We start from the raw sequence: 21,342 nt of genomic DNA, 5'->3' as shown, positions 1-21,342 counted from the left end.
TGCTTTAAATCCACAGGAAGAGGAAGCACTACTTCAAGTGCTATGGCACACAAGACAGCTCTTGGGTGGTCCATAAGTGATCTTAAGGGCATCAGCCCCGCAAGATGCATGCACAAAATCCTATTGGAGGATAATGCTAAGCCAGTGGTTCAACCACAGAGGCGGCTAAATCCAGCCATGAAGGAGGTGGTGCAGAAAGAGGTCACCAAGTTACTAGAGGCTGGAATTATTTATTCCATTTCTGATAGCCCCTGGGTGAGCCCTGTCCAAGTTGTCCCCAAAAGGGAGGCATGACAGTGGTTCATAATGAAAAAAATGAGCTGGTTCCTACAAGAACAGTTACAGGGTGGCGCATGTGTATTGACTACAGAAGGCTCAATACAGCGACCAGAAAGGATAATTTTCCTTTACCATTCATAGACCAGATGCTAGAAAGACTAGCAGGTCATGATTATTACTGCTTTTTGGATGGCTATTCAGGCTACAACCAAATTGCAGTAGATCTCCAGGATCAAGAGAAAACAGCATTCACATGTCCATCTGGAGTATTTGCCTACAGAAGGATGCCATTTGGGCTGTGTAATGCACCTGCAACCTTTCAGAGATGCATGCTCTCTATTTTCTCTTATATCGTGGAAAATTTTCGGGAAGTCTTCATGGATGACTTCTCAGTATATGGAGACTCATTCAGCTCTTGTCTTGATCACTTGACATTAGTTCTGAAAAGATGCCAAGAGACTAACCTGGTTTTAAATTGGGAAAAATGTCACTTTATGGTGACTGAAGTGATTGTCCTTGGGCACAAGATTTCGAACAAGGGAATAGAGGTAGATCAAGCTAAGGTAGAGGTGATTGAAAGATTACCACCACCTGCCAATGTTAAGGCAATCAGAAGCTTTCTGGGGCATGCAGGATTCTATAGGAAGTTTATTAAGGATTTTTCAAAAATTGCAAAACCTCTAAGCAACCTGCTGGCTGCTGACACACCATTTGTGTTTGACACAGAGTGTCTGCAGGCGTTTGAAACTCTGAAAGCTAAGCTGGTCACAGCACCAGTTATTTCTGCACCAGACTGGACATTACCATTCGAACTAATGTGTGATGCCAGTGACCATGCCATTGGTGCAGTATTAGGGCAGAGGCATGACAAGCTTCTGCATGTCATTTATTATGCTAGCTGTGTTTTAAATAATTCCCAGAAAAATTACACAACCACAGAAAAAGAATTGCTTGCAGTGGTTTATGCCATTGACAAGTTTAGATCATACTTAGTAGGATCAAAAGTGATTGTGTACACTGACCATGCTGCTCTTAAATATCTACTTACAAAGCAGGATTCAAAACCCAGGCTCATAAGATGGGTGTTGCTTCTGCAAGAGTTTGATATAGAAATAAGAGACAGAAAAGGGACAGAAAACCAAGTGGCTGATTGATGCACATAAACTAGTTATGCTACGATTTAGGAAATTGCACGATCGGCAAAATTCCTTCCGGCAAGTGCACCGGTTATCGTCAAGTAAAAACTCACAATAGAGTGAGGTCGAATCCCACAAGGATTGGTTGAGTGAGCAATTCGGATTAGAAGTTTGTTCTAGTTGAGCGGAATCAAGATTGAGATGAGTATTGCGGAATGTAAAATTGGCGGGAAAAGTAAATGACAAGAAATTGAAATGGCGGAATCTTAAATTGCATGAATTTAAGAGCAGAAACTAAATTGCTGAAATTAAAAGGGAATGGGGGTGATTGCATGAATTGAGTAGCAGAATGTAAAGAGAAAGTGGAAATCAGAAATGGGGAATTCATTGGGTTATAGGAGATATTGAGATCTCCGAATCAAAACATATTTATCTCTTCCTCAACCAATGCGTTCATTGAATTTTGCTTGGCAATCTTATATGATTGGATCCCAATCCCTTGGCTCACCAATTCTCTCTAAAAACAAACAAATTCCCAATCCCTTGGTTTAAATGTTCATAAGAAGAGATGATGCTTGATCACTGATTATACCACACAGTTTCATGAACCACAATTTGGTAGGATTACATGTCACAATATCCATCCAAACCCCAATCCAATTCACTGTGAGAAAGCTTCTCTAGCATGAATCCTCCATTCCTTTCCCAAGGTTCCGAAGGATTCCAAGTATGAGTAGTTTCTTTCCCAAGACAACTACTCAATGGAATTAGATCGAGAAGCTTTCTAACAAAATTCAAGAGAAAAGATTGAAGAAGAAGATAAACTATTATTGATTCATTGAATTACAATAGAGCTCCCTAACCCAATGAAAGGGGGTTTAGTGAGTCATAGCTCTGAATTCAATTACAAAGAAAATGAAAACTAGCTAAAAGTGAAAAGTAAGGTCCCTTCTAACTTAAATTCTATCCTATTTATACACTTTCTATCTTGAGCTTCTGTTGTGCTTCTTGGGCTTTGAGGCCTCTCCTTGCTTTCCTTTTGCCTTGGGTTTATGATCCATAATCTTGATGAGGCTGTTGATCCAAATTCTGTAGCATTCATTGAGCCAACTTAGTGATAATCAAATAATGACACATGACTCAATAAATTGAGATTTCAAACTCATCAATCCTTCAGGCCCAATCCCATAAACCATGATATTCAATTGGGTTTCATACCAGAGTAAGTTTAAGTTATTGTTTGTGCTCAAAGAGTAACTTAAACCGCAAGATTATTGGCCCAGAAAACTTTTCCAAGAGTGGCGTTTAAGTTGCAGTTTAAGCTTAAACTGCAGCTTAAACGCCAGATACTTCCAGTGAGGCTTTTTGTAGAAGCACGTTTAAGCTTCAGTTTAAGGTTAAACTGAAGCTTAAACGTGGAAATGGAAGAAGGTAGCCCTGGAGAGTAATGTAGTCGAACACGTTTAAGCTTCAGTTTAAGGTTAAACTGAAGCTTAAACGTGGATAAAGGAAGGGCAGCCCTGGAGGTTGAACACGTTTAACCTCCAGTTTAAGGTTAAACTGGAGGTTAAACGTGGGAATGGAAGGAGGCATCCTGGAGGTCGAACACGTTTAACCTCCAGTTTAAGGTTAAACTGGAGGTTAAACGTGGAAGCTTAGAAGAGTAGCCCTGGAGGTGTCGAACACGTTTAAGCTCCAGTTTGAGGTAAAACTGGAGCTTAAACGTGGAAATGGAGAGAGTAGCCCTGGAGGAGAAAATCTGTCGAACACGTTTAAGCTCCAGTTTGAGGTCAAACTGGAGCTTAAACGTGGAAATGGCTCCCTGGTGCTCTTCCCACTTCTGGCGTTTAACCTCCAGTTTGAGGTCAAACTGGAGGTTAAACGTGGAACTCCTTCCTGAGTGGCATCATCATTCTGGCGTTTAACCTCCAGTTTGAGGTCAAACTGGAGGTTAAACGTGGAATGCTTCTTTGGTGAGACTTTTCATTCTGGCGTTTAACCTCCAGTTTAAGGTTAAACTGGAGGTTAAACTTCAATTCCAGCATTTCTTATCCTTCATGATTTTGGCGTTTAAGCTCCAGTTTAGGCTTAAACTGGAACTTAAACTCCACATGTGATATTCAAGCTTCCTTTATTGATTTTGTTGCTTCCTTGCTTAGCCTCTTCTTCCCTGAAATCATCCAAACAAATGCATCAAAGTCTTGCAAAATTTCATGAGAAATCTTCCATTCATAGCATTCAAGTAATATAACTAAAACTCATGGAATTTGCATCAAAACCATATTATTTGGATGGTTCATTGCTTTGTTATTCTTTTAACCATTCTTGGTTACTTTAAGCTCAAGAAAATGCATAAAACCACTAAAACTAACAGAAAAATGCTGGTGAAACTAGCCTAAGATGCCTTGGCATCACTGATCATCTGTGCCGGATAGAACCAGTAGAAGGGGCATCCTTTCCCTCTATTGAGATCTCTGAAACCTTTCCAGATGAGCATTTGTTCACCATTCAGGAAACACCATGGTTTGCAGACATTGCAAACTATAAAGCTGCAAGGTTCATACCCAAGGAGTACAGTAAGCAACAAAAGAAAAATTAATTATTGATGCAAAGTACTACTTGTGGGATGAACCCTATCTCTTTAAGAGATGTACAGACGGAATAATTCGTAGGTGTGTGCCTAGAGAAGAAGCACAGAAGGTCTTATAGCATTGCCATGGGTCACAATATGGAGGCCACTTCGGAGGTGAGCGAATAGCCACTAAGGTCCTCCAATGTGGCTTCTACTGGCCTACCCTCTATAGAGATTCCCGAGAGTTTATACGTAACTGTGACAGTTGCCAGAGAGATGGTAATCTGCCTCATGGTTACGCCATGCCTCAACAAGAAATCTTAGAGATTGAGTTGTTTGATGTATGGGGTATTGACTTCATGGGGCCTTTCCCACCATCATACTCAAACACTTATATTCTGGTGGTAGTCGAGTATGTATCCAAATGGGTAGAGGCCATTTCCACACCCACTAATGATACTAAGACAGTGCTGAAGTTCCTCCAGAAATATATCTTCAGCAGGTTTGGTGTCCCTAAAGCACTAATTGGTGATGGGGGCACTCACTTCTGCAACAAACAGCTTTACTTTGCTATGGTCTGGTATAAAATTAGCCACAAAGTGGCAACTCCATATCATCCACAGACAATTGGGCGTTAAACGTCCAAAAGAAGCATCTACTGGGCGTTTAACGCCAGTAACGATACCTTTTTGGGCATTAAACGCCAGAATGTCTACCATTCTAGGCGTTTAACGCCATACTTGCAGCATCCTGGGCGTTCAGAAAAATGCCCAGTGACAAAAGATTTTTGGCGTTTAACGCCAGCCAGAAGCAACAGCTGGGCATTAAACGCCCAAAAGAGGCTACAGATGGGCGTTAAATGCCCAAAACAAGCAGCAGTTGGGCGTTTAATGCCAGGATTGTGGAGGGGAGGAAGTTTTTGTTCCCAACTTGGATTTTTTTTCAAAATTTCATATTTCCATCCATTTTTCTTGCATAAACATGTTCCCATACTTTCATTTTTAAAACTTTTTTCCAAAAAAATTTTAAATATCTTAATCCTAAAATTAAATCTTTCTCAATTCTTCTTTATCCTCTTCTCAAATCTTTTTTTTAAAACAAATCTATCTTTTTCAAAAATTTTTTTCAAACTCATCAATATCTTTTTCAAATATTCACAATATTTTTAGAACAAATCCATCTTTTTCAAATATCTTTCATATCTTTTCAATTTTAAATTACATCTTTTCTTATCTTACTTATCTTTTCCAAATCACATTTTCTATCATATCTTTTTAAAAGATTTTTGAAAACCCACCCCCTCCCCTTTAAATCCTCATTCGGCCTCCCCCCTCTCATCCACAAATTCGAACATGGCTCTTCCTCTATCCCTCTCCTTTCTTTCCTTTTGCTTGAGGACAAGCAAACCTCTAAGTTTGGTGTGTTTATTCGTGATCACTAAGCCAATACCCACCAAGATCATGGCTCCTAAGGGAAAACAAACCAACTCAAAAAGCAAGAAAGAGAATATTCTAAAACTACTTTGGAATCAAGGAAAGTTCTTAATAAAAAAACATTCAGACCATTACTACAAAATAATGGGTCTAAGGTCAGTGATCCCGGAAGTTAAATTCGATCTGAAAGAAGACGAATATCTGGAGATCCAACAGCAAATTCAAAATAGGAGCTGGAAAGTCCTAGCTAATCCTGAAACAAAGGTGGGAAGAAACATGATTTAGGAATTCTACTCTAATCTATGGCAGACAGACAGGCAGAGAATAGCTGGAACCGCATTCTATGAATATCGAACTCTGTTCAGAGGGAAGATTGTTCACACCCACCCTGACAAAATAAGGAAGATCTTCAAGCTGCCTCAACTGCAAGATGACCCAGACTCCTTTAATAGGAGAATGATGAGACCAAATCAGAGCTTGGACAAAATCCTAGAGGACATATGCCTCCCTGGAGCCAAATGGACAACCAACACAAAGGGTGTCCCAAACCAACTCAAAAGAGGAGATCTCAAACCAGTCGCCAGAGGCTGGCTGGACTTCATTGGGCGCTCTATACTGCCCACTAGCAACCGCTCTGAAGTCACCATCAAAAGAGCAGTGATGATTCATTGCATTATGCTGGAAAAAAAAGTGGAAGTTCATCAGCTAATTTCTTGCGAGCTTTATAAAATTGCAAACAAAAACTCCAAAGATGCCAAATTAGCTTATCCAAGCTTGATCTTTCTGTTATGTAAAGATGCTGGGGTAAAAATGCGAGTAGATAAGTATATCTCAGTTGAGCAACCAATCACCAAAAAGTCAATGGAAGGACAAGTGCAGGACGACCCCATCAAGAGGAGAGCACAGGAGTTCCTCCTGGAAATTCCTCAATTTGAATACTGGGGGCGCCTAGAAGCATCTATCACCAAGTTGCAAGAAGCTATGGATCAACTGAAGGAAGAACAGCAAAATCAAACCAGCATGCTCTGCAAACTGCTTAGGGAACAAGAAGAGCAAGGGCATGAACTGAAAGAACTGAAGCACCAGAAGCTATCTCTTGAAGGGCCAAGCACCCCATAGATTAAAGAGGCATCTACCTCCCAAAGTAAAGGTTGTTGAGTCCTAACTCTGTGATAACCTTTTATCTATTTTAAGAGTATATGAGTATTAAAATTAGAAGTCATTAGTCTTTATGTCTTTAGTTTCTTTTCTTTTATTACTAAGTGTCTGCTTTTATGCCTAATTTATATTAATTCCATTAAATAATAAATAAAGATTAGAGTCTATGCCTTAAAGTTATGAACATCCTATGAATCCATCACCTTTCTTAAATGAAAAAATGTTTTAATTACAAAAGAACAAGAATTACATGATTTCAAATTCATCCTTGAAATTAGTTTAATTATTTTGGTGTGGTGACAATACTTTTTGTTCTCTGAATGAATGCTTGAACAGTGCATATTTCTTTTAATATTGTTGTTTATGAATGTTAAATATGTTGGCTCTTGAAAAAATGATGAAAAGGAGAAATGTTATTGATAATTTGAAAAATCATAAAATTGATTCTTGAAGCAAGAAAAAGCAGTGAATATAAAAGTTTGCGAAAAAAAAAAGCAAGCAGAAAAAGCTAATAGCCCTTAAAAGCAAAAGGCAAGGGTAATAAAAAGGATCCAAGCCTTTGAGCATCAGTGAATAGGAGGGCCCAAGGGAATAAAATCCTGGCCTAAGCGGCTAAACCAAGCAGTCCCTAACCATGTGCTTGTGGCGTGAAGGTGTCAAGTGAAAACTTGAGACTGAGCAGTTAAAGTCAAGGTCCAAAGCCAAAACAGAGTGTGCTTAAGAACCCTGGACACCTCTAATTGGGGACTTTAGCAAATCTGAGTCACAATCTGAAAAGGTTCACCTAGTTATGTGTTTGTGGCATGTATGTATCCGGTGGTGATACCGGAAAACAGAGTGCTTAAGGCCACGACCAAGACTCATAAAGTAGCTGTGTTCAAGAATCAACATGCGGAACTAGGAGAATCAATAACACTATCTAAATTCTAAGTTCCTATAGATGCCAATCATTCTGAACTTCAATGGATAAAATGAGATGCCAAAACTATTCAAGAGGCAAAAAGCTAATAGTCTCGCTCATCTGATTGGAGATAAGTTTCATTGATATTTTGGAATTTATAGTATATTCTCTTCTTTTTATCCTATTTGATTTTCATTTGCTTGGGGACAAGCAACAATTTAAGTTTGGTGTTGTGATGAGCGGATAATTTATACGCTTTTTGGCATTGTTTTTAAGTAGTTTTTAGTATGATTTAGTTAGTTTTTACTATATTTTTATTAGTTTTTATTCAAAATTCATACTTTTGAACTTTACTATGAGTTTGTGTGTTTTTCTGTGATTTCATGTACTTTCTGGCTGAAATTGAGGGACTTGAGAAAAATCTGATTCAGAGGCTGAAAAAGGACTGCAGATGCTGTTGGATTCTGACCTCCCTGCACTCAAAATGGATTTTCTGGAGCTACAAAAACCCAAATGGCGTGCTCTCAATTGCGTTGGAAAGTAGACATCCAGGGATTTCCAGCAATATATAATAGTTTATACTTTGCTTGAAGATAAATGACGTAAACTGGCATTCAACGCCAGTTCCATGTTGCATTCTGGCGTTAAACGCCAGAAACAGGTTACAAGTTAGAGTTAAACACCCAAAACAGGCTACAACTTGGTGTTTAACTCCAGAAACAGCCTAGGCACGTGTAAAGCTCAATTCTCAGCCCCAGCACACACCAAGTGGGCCCCGGAAGTGGATTTCTACACTATCTACAGTAGTTTACTCATTTTCTGTAAACCTAGGTTACTAGTTGAGTATTTAAACAACTTTTAGAGATTTATTATGGACATCATGACATTTTCATGTTTTACATTGTATCTCTACGGCATGAGTCTCTAAACTCCATGATTGGGGGTGAGGAGCTCTGCTGTGTTTCGATGAATTAATGCAACTTCTACTGTTTTTCATTCAATCACGCTCGTCTCTATTCTAAGATATTCACTCGCACTTCACCCTGATGAATGTGATGATCCATGACACTCATCATCATTCTCACTTATGAACGCATGCCTGACAACCACCTCCGTTCTATCTGCACTAGCTTGAGTGTGTATCTCTTAGCCTCCTGGTTCATGATCAGAGTCTTCGTGGTATAGGCTAGAATTATTGGCGGCCATTCCTGAGATCCGGAAAGTCTAAACCTTGTCTCTGGTATTCTGACTAGGATCTGGGAAGGGATGACTGTGACGAGCTTCAAACTCGCGAGTGTTGGGCGTAGTGACAGATGCAAAAGAATCAATGGATTCTATTCCAACATGAGTGAGAACCGACAAATGATTAGCCGTACGGTGACAGCGCATTTGGACCATTTTCACTGAGAGGATGGATGGTAGCCATTGACAACAGTGATCCACCAACATACAGCTTGCCATGGAAGGAGCCTTGCGTGCGTGAAGAAGAAGACAGTAGGAAAGCAGAGATTCAGAAGACAGAACATCTCCAAAACCTCAATCTGTTCTCCATTACTGCATAACAAGTAACCTTTATTTCATGTTATTTAGTTTTTGTAAACAAAAGTAATTTTTATTATTAATCTCCTGACTAAGACTTACAAGATAATCATAGATTGCTTCAAGCCAACAATCTCAGTGGGATCGACCTTTACTTACGTAAGGTATTACTTGGACGACCCAGTGCACTTGCTGGTTAGTTGTGCGGAGTTGTGAAAAGTGTGAATCACGATTTCGTGCACCAGTAATCCATAAAAAGAGACCTGTAAGGTCCAAATAAAATGGATTACTAGAAATAACTTAAAAGAGGCCGACATGAAGAAGTCAGCCCAAACCAGTAAGAAAGCTACCAAAAGTTATAAAAGTAATCCATAAAAAGAGACCTGTAAGGTCCAAATAAAATGGATTACTAGAAATAACTTAGAAGGGACCGTCATGAAGAAGTCGGCCCAAGCCAACTAAAGCTACAAAGTTCTAAAAGGTAATCCATAAAAAAGAGACCTGACAAGGTCCAACTAAAAAATAGATTACCAGAAATAGCTTAAAAGGGACCGATATGAAGAAGTCGGATCAAACCAATTAAAGCAACAGAGTTATAAAAAAGTAAATCCCAAGGGATTACTAAAAATAATTCGCAAAGACTAAACAAAAGAAGTCGACCGACAGAAGACGTGCGCTATAAGGGACTCAAGCCGGACCCAGAAAGCCATCAATCTACAAGTATTCTATCAAAGAATGCAAAGAAGAATAGTTGAACAAAGCTAGCTTCGACTAAAGCAGGAAATAAAGCACAAAGGCAATCAAAAGAGGTCTGACAGCAAGGCTCCAACACTCTAAAGATTCCTTAAAGTGTCAAAAAACTGCAGATAGCCATATCATGAAAAAACAAAGCTATTATAAATCAAAAGGCCACCTGAAAAGGTGACCTTAAGAGTTGAAAAGACATTTGTTTTTCTACATAAAGTTGCTAAGAAAAGCAACTAAAATATCCAAGTGAAACAAAACACAGATAAGAGTTCAAAGGCCCACAGACTGGGCTGTACACAATACACTAAAAAAAACTATAAAGGATTCAAAGATTCCCTAGTGGCAGCATCTCGGGGTGAAGGAGGACAAGTCTGAAGGGGGACAGTGTCGACAGTCCCAACCGCCCGATTCAGGATCTGAACATCAGGATCCGAATTAGGGTGGTCGACCTCGGCTGCAGGAGTTGAAGAAGTCGGGGAAATAGAAGGCTTGGTGGATGGCACAGGAGGTGGATCTGCATCAACTTCATCTTCATCCGGGGCAGGGACGATCTTCCCATTCTTCACAATATTATATAAGTTGAAGAGAGATAGGTCGAGCTCGAGAGCATGAACTCGGACCTGATCCTTCAAATTCTCATAAGCAGCAGTCACACTGCCCTCGAGATGGCCCTGAAGCTCGGCATAGTCAGCTCGAGCAGATTCCAACCTCTCCCTAAGCTTCATCATCTCACCATAAGTCAAGACATAGCTTTCCTTATGCTTCAGTGCCATATCCTTAGCCAGATTCGCAGAAGCTACCACAGCAGTAGCTCGAGACTTCTCACCTTCCAACTCTTTTTCCAGCTTCGCCACCTTCACCTCAAGCTCCTCCTTCAATCCCCTGATCCTATTAAATTCCGATTTGGCCTCCTCCATAAAAGCCTTTGTTGCATGAATAGGAAGGTTCTGAGCAGTTCAGAATAAGGCTGCTCCCATGTATGCCATCTTGATACTACTTCGGGTAATAAAGTCCAAATGGCGAAGAATGGAGACATCATCAGTAGGAACAACGCCATAAGGGGAAATTTGTTGATCAACAAAACCAACAGCATCAAAGTCGGGGGCTTCCAGATTAAAAGGCTCAATAGTCCTCTGTCTTTTCGGAAGAGGGCCGGCAGAGGAAGAAGAGGTAGCAACAGAAGTCTGGGGGGATCAACCAAATGGTCCTGAGGAGTAGAAATCATCCTCCTCGGCCCAGCAGTGCTCAAGACAGGCTTCTTAGGGGGAACCTGAGAAGATCCTTCCCTAGCAGCCTTAGCCAAGATGTACTAGGCTGCTGTAGCTTTTTTCGCCTTTTTAAAGGCCTTCATGGAATCATTATTTTTAACCATCTCTGAAAAACACAACAAAACAAGTGACGAAACTGGAAGAAACAGAAACAAAAAGCAAGCAAACAAAGCAAAAAGAAGTCGACCACTACCCAGCTCAGCTCGGACAAGGGAAGGGTCTCCTAAGAATCTCTTTGTGTCGAGATGGGGAGGTTGCCCCCAAATCTCCTCCAACAAATTCACAAAAGCCTACTCAACCTCATCAAGCATCTTCCACATATATCTAGATACTATAACATTCTTTTGTCAACATAAGGGGAAGGCAGGTTCGTTATTCGACTCCAAGAAAAATGGCCGAGATCCCTCAACAGCTCGGACTTTAAAAAAGTAGTTCTTAAAATCCCTAAAAGACTCATTGTACATAGAAAATACTTTGTGTCGTTGGGCAGACCTAAAAGAAATCCAAGAAGCTTTATTTTTGGTAGTCCCAGGTTTGGTCAAGACAAAGAGGTAAAGAAAGAGAGTTTGAGAAGGTTTGACATACAGCTCTTGGCAAAGTAATAGAAAGATCTTGATAAAGCCCCAGGAGTTCGGATGGAGCTGGGATGGAGCTACATTACACGACCACAACAGGTCGGTCTCAAAGGAGGTAAAAGGAAGGGTGCTGTTCATTTGGTTGAAAAAGTAGTCGTAAGCATAAAAGAAGGGACGTTCCCCCTGGGTCAGAGAAGGAAAGCAAACTCTTTCATCAGAGTCAGGCGCTACCAATTCGTAGTTTTTCTTCTGATCCCTACCACTATAGATCTGATGATGTAACTACTGAAACACACATCAGGACGAGGGAGTCCAGTCAGTCAAACATTCCTTCGGGGACTTTGGAGGAGGTCTCGACAATATTTTTTCGAGAAGACATGGTTAACTAGTCCTACAGTAAGAAAAAAGGAAAATGGGTTACTAATCAAACAACTTGGGCAAGTCAGCGATAACAACTCATACTAAAAACATGCAAATGATAAGAAGTCAGGCATAGCAAACAAAAGAAAACCCCAGAACTCGCACCAACGATCCAGGGGTATCCTTTGGAGGCAGTAACAGAATAAAGACTCAGGAAAAATCTACAAGCCTACATCTCGACATCTCCCAAACAAGAAAATAACCCTCTTTCAACAAAGCAACACTCCGAAAGGAAAGTCACAAAACAGGAAGTCATCAAAATCGCCATCTTTTATTTATCAGCAAAAGGGAATTGTCATGTATCAAACATGCCAAAAAGAAATCATCAAAGACACAACCTTTTTTCAGAATCAAACAGTTTATCACTTTAAAACTTCAAATGCGAAGAACACAATCAGAAGCAATAGTAACATTCAAAGCCCTAGAAGCATCAGCTAGCATGAAATAAGAAAAGGGGGTATATAAAATTAAAGACACCCTAGAATGGTGCATATCACAGAAACCCTCAGAGTACACGCTACAACAACAAACGCCAAGAAAGATTCAAACTTTCCAACATGAATTCAAGCAAGAACCAAATTTCTCATGACCAAACGAAACTATAAAAAGAAAAGGCGTGAAAGAAAAGGAGGAAGATAGAAAACCAACCTGTAGCGAAGAGGGAATGGCAAAGTAATTAAGAGAATGAAACAACAACTAAAGCCACGCTAACGACCATCTTCTCAAGTAAGGAAAGGGAAAGCACGGAAGCACAGAAACAGAGGGAGTAAGGAGAAAAGAGAAGTTGCAGTAAGCAAGGAGAAGAGAAGTGAAAGAGAGAGGCTTTCTGAAAAAATAAAAAATGAGAAAAGGAAACGGCGAAGGGTGGAGTTAATGGGTTTTTAAAACCCTTGCACGTTCACAAGAAAGTGCAAAACGCACGCTAGAAAGAGAGAAACGTTCCACATTTAAAGCCACTAATGGGAAGTTCTACAAACAGAGACCAACAAAAAAGTGCTTGAGCTCGGCTTCTCCGGAAAGGATCGAAGTCTAAAAGGACTCGACCTTAAAAAAAAGACCAAGCTCAAGCAGGGGCACTGTTCATGCCCAGGGTCGAGCTGTACGACCCGGGCTGATTGACGACAAGTCGATCGACCTCTTCCGGTCAGGATTGCCTGACCTCTTCTCAAAGAGCTCGGCCAAATCGCCAAAGAAGCCCAAAGAAGGCCCAAACGAAGGAACACAGCCCAAATCTAAAGGCAGCTAAAGGCTAGAAAGATAAAGGCGGTTCCCCTTAAAGATAAGATGACTTCACTCAAATATAAGATAAGATAACTATCTTATCTCCAGAAAGGTCACTCCACACTATTATAAATACACTAGAGCACCAAGGTATAACTCATAATTTGATTCTACTAAAAACCTGCTTAATACCTTTGCTAACTTAAGCATTGGAGTCTCTTGCAGGTACCACCACCCTCCGGTAATGAAGGATCAATATCACCAACAAGTCCAACAAGTCGGACACGGCAGCTCCGGCCACCACCCACAAGTCGGACACATCAGCGTCGACCAGCACAGAAGATCTCACCCGTGATCAACCTACAGTTTCAGGTAACCCTCGAAATAGTGGTCATATCCCCAAGCGCCTTGGTCAAGCTTATTTTTGAAGGGGATGCTTTCGCCACACCCTTGAGAGGGTTGCTCCTTACTCTTACATGTTGTGTAGCCTCAGCAACATCATTTATCAAGCTCCAAGCATCTCCCGCCGTCTTTGTTTTTGGAAAGAGAACCACCACTAGAAGCGGTGAGCAATCTTCTATCTTTCGCATAAAGACCTCCGGTGAAGTAACTAATGAGCAAGTGAGTATCCAATCCATGATGTTGACAAGATTCCAATAGCTTCTTGAACCGAGTCCAATACTCATACAAACTCTCTTGGTCCTTTTGCATTAAACCCGAGATCTCCTTCCGGATGTATTCGGTCTTCTCTGGCAGAAAGAATTTGTCTAGAAACTCTCTTCTCAAGAAATCCCAATTGGTCACAATCTCATCCGATTGCGAATAAAACCATGTTTTTGCTTGCCCCTCAAGAGAGAAGGGGAAGGCAAAAACCATAATAGCCACCTCATCGGCTCCATGTCTTCGAGCCGTGGAACAAGTAACTTGAAAATCTCTTAGATGTCGGATGGGGTCTTGACTCGGAAGCCTATGATACTTAGGGAATAGATTTATCAATCTATTCTTCAACTCAAAGTTTGGATCAAGGTTGGGATACCTTGTTTGTAAAGGTGGAAGTGTGATGTCCGGAGCTCCTTATGCATGTAGAGTGATCCGGCGTGGCTCCGCCATGTATGGTTCACCTGTGGGATGCAAAGATGTATTAGTGGTTCCAATAGAAGAATAGGAAGTAGTGGACTCTAAGTCACTCTCGGTACCGTCTAGCAATTCGGTATGCTCCTCAAGAGAGGCCGAAGTACTAGCCGTATAGTCTAACCACCGTCTAGCTTGCTGAGTGTGTAACAAAGTTCTTTCAATCTCAGGGTCAAACTCGGCTAAGCTAAAGTTCGGTTGAGACCGAGTCATCAAACTTGGGAGTCATAGCACATACACAAAAGAAATCTAAACTACAACTAAGTATTGAAAGCAAGTAAACTATCTACAATATTCACATATTCACATAACCAATGTCAAGGCATACGTTGCAACCATTCCTCGACAACGGCGTCAAAAATTTGATGTGACAAGGATTGCTACCGATCTAGAATTTCTCAAATTGGGTTCGTAATAGTATAGTCCAAACCGATAATCGACCCTCAGATCAAATTTTAAGAATTAGTTGTCACAAGTTCAACCCCAATAAAAGTAGCCGAAGTATTCAAACCTCGGGTCGTCTCACAAGAAATGGGCAAACATGTGCATCAACATTGGTTAGAATTTTGGGGTTGCAAATCATGAGCAAGAAATTAAACTAAGAGACTTAACAAGCAAGAAATCTTAAAGTGCAAGAAACTAATCTAAATAACTAAAGCAAGGTGTGAGCAAATCCAAACTAATAAGACAACATCCACTATAATTCTACTCTAAAATTAAACAAGCAATTATAACTAAGACAAAGCAATTGGACTTTTTGGTTTTCAAATATGAATAATAAAAGCAAGTCTTGGCTAGGCATGGGAATTGGGGTCACTATCCTTGTCTATTAACCATATCTTGAAAATTATGAAGAACCAAACTCACTAGGTCTACCTCCAAGAGCTTTAAGTATGTAATATCTACTCCTAAGCTTGAAGTACGTCAAATAGGCTTGATCAACATCAATCATAAGTCCCAACCTATCTACTAATTAGATTAGTAGTGGGTTAGTATCAATGGATATCAAATTGATCACATAGGGTTCTCAAATCACCAATTTAATGAGACCCAATGACTCAAGGTCACTCAATTCCCTTAGCCTAGGCCAAGAGTCAAGAAAACTACTCAAAAACTAGAGGAAACATTTTATCAAACACCTAGAGTGCAAGAAAAGTAAACATCACCAAATGTAAGAATTAAAGGAACGCATGACTACCACAAGCAAGAAATCAACAATAGCAATTAAGATGAACATAAAAAGGACATAAAAATATAAAATTGCATTAGAAGAAATCAAGATCCAACAATGGTTCATCAACATAAAAGAGAGCAAAATAAGAAATTAACAAGAGAAACTAAGAAGATTAAGACAATAGAACACTAAAATATAAAGAGAATTGAAATCAAAACAAGAATTGAAAGAGAAATTTGAGAGTGATTAACGTAACTTTACCCTAATTTCTATCCTAAATCTAGAGAGAGAAGAGAGCCTCTCTCTCTAGAATTCTACCCTAAAACATCATAAAAACTAAACTATGGCTACTTAGTTTATTTTCCCTTCAATCCTTGGGTTCAATAGCATAAAAAATGAGTTGGATTGGGCCCAAAATGCTTCAGAAATCGCTGGCCACAAGTTGCTAAAATGGACTCACGTTGATCCATCAATGTGTGCATGTGATTCATGTGTACGCATCCCTAAACGCAGAACAAATATGGCAAATTATATATCATTTTGAAACCACAGATGCTAGCTTTCCAATGCAACTAAAACCGCCTCATTTGGACCTCTATGGCTCAAGTTATGATCAATTGAGTGCGAAGAGGTCAGGATTGACAGCTTTGCGATTCCTTCATTTCTTCATGAGTTCTCTCGCTTTACATGCTTTTCCTTCATTCCTTCAATCCAATATTTTCCTTCTAAACCTGAAATAACTTAACAAACATATCAAGGAATCGAATGGAATTAAAGTGAGTTAAATTTAGCTATTTTAAGGCCTAAAAAATATGTTTTCACACTTAAGCACAAATTTAGGGAGAATTACAAAACCATGCTATTTCATTGAATAAATGTTAGAAAAGTTGATAAAATCCCCCAAATTAAGCACAAGATAAACCACAAAATTGGGGTTTATCACTATGCTGAAAATTAAACTAACCTAAGTTAACTAAGGCAAGTAAAATGCGATGAAGTTAAATTATAAACAAAGAGAAAGATTAGAACAATGTTATCATGGTGGGGTGTTTCCCACCTAACACTTTGGTTTAACATCCTTAAGTTGGACGTGCATGAGTTCAATGATCAATACTTGAAGCCTCCCCAAGGAAGAAAATCTCCAACTCCTTGGCATGCTTAGCTTGTGTGTGCTCCAATGATGTAGGCTCCTTGACATCCTTTCTTCTTGTCCCATGTTAGGCTCAATTAGTTGCTCTTCAATTAGATCACATCCAAATAGTACTTCAAGGGTTGGTTTCTTGGCTCCATCCTACGTGAATTTCACCACCTTCCCTTCGGCTTTAAATGAATACGCTCCCGAAAATGCATCTAACTTGAGCCTAGATGTCTTCAAAAATGGCTGCCTAAGGAGGATGGAAGAAGGCTTGTCCAAATCAATTGGAGGAGTCTCTAAAATGTGAAAATCCACCAGAAACACCAAACTTTGAATGTTCACCAACACAATCTCCGCAATTCCCACAACCGACACAATACTTTTGTCCGCCAACACAAATCTTACCCCGGACCTCTTTAATGGTGACAAGTTCAACTTTTTATAGATAGAGAGAGGCATGATGCTCACACAAGCTCCCAAATCACACATGCAATCCATGAATTCTATTCCACTAATGACGCAAGTCACGAAACAAGGATCAGGATCACCACACTTCTTCGAATAAGAGAGGAGATAGAGCCATTTACCGGATTCTTACCTAGCTCACCAATTTTCTCCTTGTGATTGCAAACATCCTTTAAGAATTTGGCATATTTGGGAACTTGTTGGATGGCTTGAAAAAGAGGGACGGTAACCTCCACATTCTTGAAAACCTCCACCACATTAAGGCAAAATCCTCATGTTTCTTAGCTTTTTTAGCCACCGTTGGAAAAGGGATTGGTGTAGGCTCTTCAAGGAGATTTTTCCTCTTGGGTTCCTTGACCTTCAATGCATCCTCCTCTTCTTTTACAACATCTTCCTTCTCACTGTCATTCAATTCTACCTCCTCTTCAATTTCTTCGTGGTTTTCCTTACTTACACTTGTAGTCTTAAGACCAACTTCCTCCAATTTCGTACCACTCCTTAGGGTGATTGCATTAATGCTTCCCTTGGGGTTTGGTTGTGGTTAAGAAGGTAGGCCGCTAGAGGAAAAATCTTGAGAGGTGTTATGATTGTTAGAAGGAGATATAGTCAACCGAGATAAGGCATCAGCAATGGTTACCATGTAGGTTTCTTACTTCTTGTGGAACTCCCATTGCTCTTGTATGAAGCTTTGAAGTGTGTCATTCATATGAGGTTAGCTTAAAGAGAGAGGTTGACTATTTTGATGAAGTGTATGCCTAGTGTGTGGTGGTTGATATCTTACCTGAGGTTGAGAGTGTGATTGTTGATTAAGTTGTGGGTTGGGTGGGCTTTGTGGTTGATATGATTAGTAGTAGGGTTGAGGTGGTTGTTAGTTAGGTTGCTGGCCTTGAGAGGGTTGAAAAATGTTGAGCTTGAGAGGATTGTTTCCATCTTTGATTTGAGTTGTCTCTCCACCCTTGACCTTGGTTTCCTCCATAGTGGTAAGATCCTTGATTGCCTTGATTGAAGTTGGACCTTTGTGGATAAGGATTTGCCACCGCCAATGTGTTGTCCTCTTAGATTTCAGGACACTCATCGGTGTAGTGACCATTGCAAGCACAAATACCACAAGATCTAGAAGGCCCTTCAATCCTCAGAGGTTGGGGTGGAGCTAGCAACATTTGTGGAATTTGTTGACCTTGAGTAATTTGCCTTAGAAAAATCGTCATTTCACCAAGTGTCTTAGTCAAGATAGCGTCACCGGAAGGTGAGACTTCACTTATGGCCTTTGGTTGCATGTTCCTTGTCCTTAGATGTTGAGTTGAATCCGCAATGACTTCCTAAGCTTCTTTCGCGGTCTTGTTTTTGGTGAGAGATTCTCCACATGAGGCATCAATAAGTAGCTTGTGTTGAGGGACCAAGCCATGGCTAAAATAGCTTATGAGCACCAATTCATCAATGCGATGGTGGGAACAAGATTTCAATAACTTCTTGAATCTTTCCCAATATTCATAAAGGATTTTTCCGTCTCTTTGCATGATGCATGAGATTTCTTTCCTTAAACGATCTGTATTTTAGGGTGGGAAGAACTTCTCAAGGAAATCCTTGCGCAACAAATCCCAATTAGTAATCACCTCATCAAATTGGGTGTAAAACCATTCTTTTCTCTTTCCCTCCAAAGAGAAAGGGAAAGAAAAAACCATCACGGCTATCTCATCCGAGCCATGACTTCTTGCGGTTGAGCATACAACTTGAAAATTTTTCGAGTGCTTGAGGGGATCTTCACTCGGCACACAATCTTGAGTTCAAAGTTCTCATCTAAATCCGGGTACCGAACTTGTACCAGTTGCAAGGTGATGTCTGGAGCTCCAGCCTCCTTGAGGGTGACTCTTCAAGGTGGTGCCACCATGTTGTTTTCACCTAATTCACTCACAGAAATTTCAGCACTTCCAATAGAAGAATACATGGTTCCCTCGTTTAATAAAGAATGAGAATCACGGTTGGATAGTGATTGTGAATCGGGTCACTCTTCAAGAGAATCCAATTCGCTATGCACAAATGCTAACTAGCGCCAAGCCTGCCTAAGATGAGTTAGAGTCTTTTCTATTTTAGGATAAAAAAGGGGCCAAGCTCGGGTCTGGAAGCGACCGTGTCATTCAACTGAGGAATCATAGAAATCATGCAATTGTTAAGACAAAGCAAGAGTAAGAAGGTAAATAAAAATAATCTAATAGTCAATAATTACCAAAACTATGAAAACAAAGTTACTAGCTACCAATCAGTATCAAGTAACAAACAAAAATCAAGTATTCACACTATTCACATATTTACAACATCCAAAATTATGGCACTCATTGGACTTAGCTCCCCAGCAACGGCGCCAAAAACTTGATGTATATGATTTATGCCGATTCGGAATTCATAAAATAACTTCCGTTGCAAGTTTAGTCCAAACCGGAAATGGATCCTCATATCAAAGTTTAAAATAAAGAATTGTCACAGTTCAAACCAAATTTAACTGGGAGTTGAATCCCGGGTCGTCTTCCCAATGAACTAGTGACAATAAGTGCACAAAATCGGTTGTGAAATCATGGGAGTTTTCAATAATGAAGCAAACAATTAAGAGATAAAAGAACGATCAAAATTGCAACTAATGAACCAATGAACAAATTAATGAACTATCTATGTAATATGGACAAATAAAACTTTAAAATAATTGAAGTATTATTCTAAGCATAAATAGAACCTTGGCTTGGGGTGAGTTAGGAAATTCTTTCCTTGTCATAACCACAACTATGATAATTATAATGGATTAATCTCATCTAGTCAACCCTTAACATCGAAGGATAAGTCAAGTGAGCATAGTTGTTCTTAATCCACAAATCCTAGCTAACTTACTAATTACCTTTGTAAAAAGATAACTGTTCCGAGGGTTACCTGAAACTGTAGGTCGATCTCGGACGAGATCTTCTGTACTGGTCGGAGATGACGTGTCTGGCTGGTGGGTGGCGGCCAGAATTGTCGTGTCCGACTTGTTGGACTGGCTGCACTGCTGATCCTTGGTCACCGGAGGATGGGGGGTACCTGCAAGAGACTCCGATGCTTAAGTTAGCATGGGTATTAAACAGGTTTTTAGTAGAGTCAGAGTATGAGTTATACCTAGGTGCTCTAGTGTATTTATAGTAGTGTGGAGTGACCTTTTTAGATAAGATAAGTTAGTTAACTTATCTTATCTTATCTTTGAGTTGAGGTCAGCTTATCTTTTAAGGGAACCCTCTTATCTCTATAGGCTTGGACTACCTTTGAATTTGAGTCGTGTTCCTCTATTTGGGCCCCTTACTGGGCTTTTCTGTCGATTCGTCTGACCTCTTTGAGAAGAGGTCGGATAGCCTGACTTGAAGAGGTCGGTCGCTTTATTACTGAACATCCCGGATCGGATAGCTTGACCCAGGGTATGAACAGTGCCCCTACTTGAGCTCGGTCTTCAGCTTTGAGGTCGAATCTTTGACTTCGATCTTTCTCTAGTGAAGCCGAACTCGAGCATTTTGTCAATTCTTTCATTTGTTGAACCTTTTTTGAATGTGGAACGTTTTCCTCTAAAAGCGCGCGCTTTTTATATCAGCGCTTTGTTCTTGGGAACGTGCAAGGGTTTATTACCTTCATTAATTGGTATTAATTGCCCCGTTTCCCTTGGCTTTTATTTTGAATTTTGCAATCAGAAATGGTTTCTCTTCTTCGTTTTTACTTGTAACTTCCCTTTTCCTTCTCCCTTTCTGTTTCCTGAAGTTTGTGGTTTTCACATTTCTTCCCTGCAATGTCCTTTGGTGATTTCTTGGCGTTTTTCTTTCCTTGAAAGGCGATTCTGTTCTACATCTTAGATCTTCTACGAAAACTTCTTCCTTTATTCAGGTTGGTTCTTCTTTTCATCGTTCTCATCCTTTTTTCTGATAATGCCTTGATTCTGATTGAATGTATGTTTGAAAAAGCTTGCTTTTTACTGTGGCGTATTTTTCTGGTTTTTCCTTTTTCGTTTTTGCGTATACCTCTGGTGTTTCTGTTGATGCTTCCTAGGGTTTTGCATGTTCTACTGTCGCTTCTGGCTGTGCCTTGAAAAGACTGTATCTTGCTTAAATAATGGTAGTTTTCAAAATGATAGCTTGACTTTTGCCCTGTTGATAGCTTTCCTCATCGCTTGTTAAGATTTTCTTT

The sequence above is a fragment of the Arachis hypogaea genome, chromosome 14 (assembly GCF_003086295.3).
Source record: "Arachis hypogaea cultivar Tifrunner chromosome 14, arahy.Tifrunner.gnm2.J5K5, whole genome shotgun sequence".
NCBI lineage: Eukaryota > Viridiplantae > Streptophyta > Magnoliopsida > Fabales > Fabaceae > Arachis > Arachis hypogaea.
The sequence above is the reverse complement of the archived record's forward strand: the minus strand, read 5'-3'. Positions refer to the sequence as shown.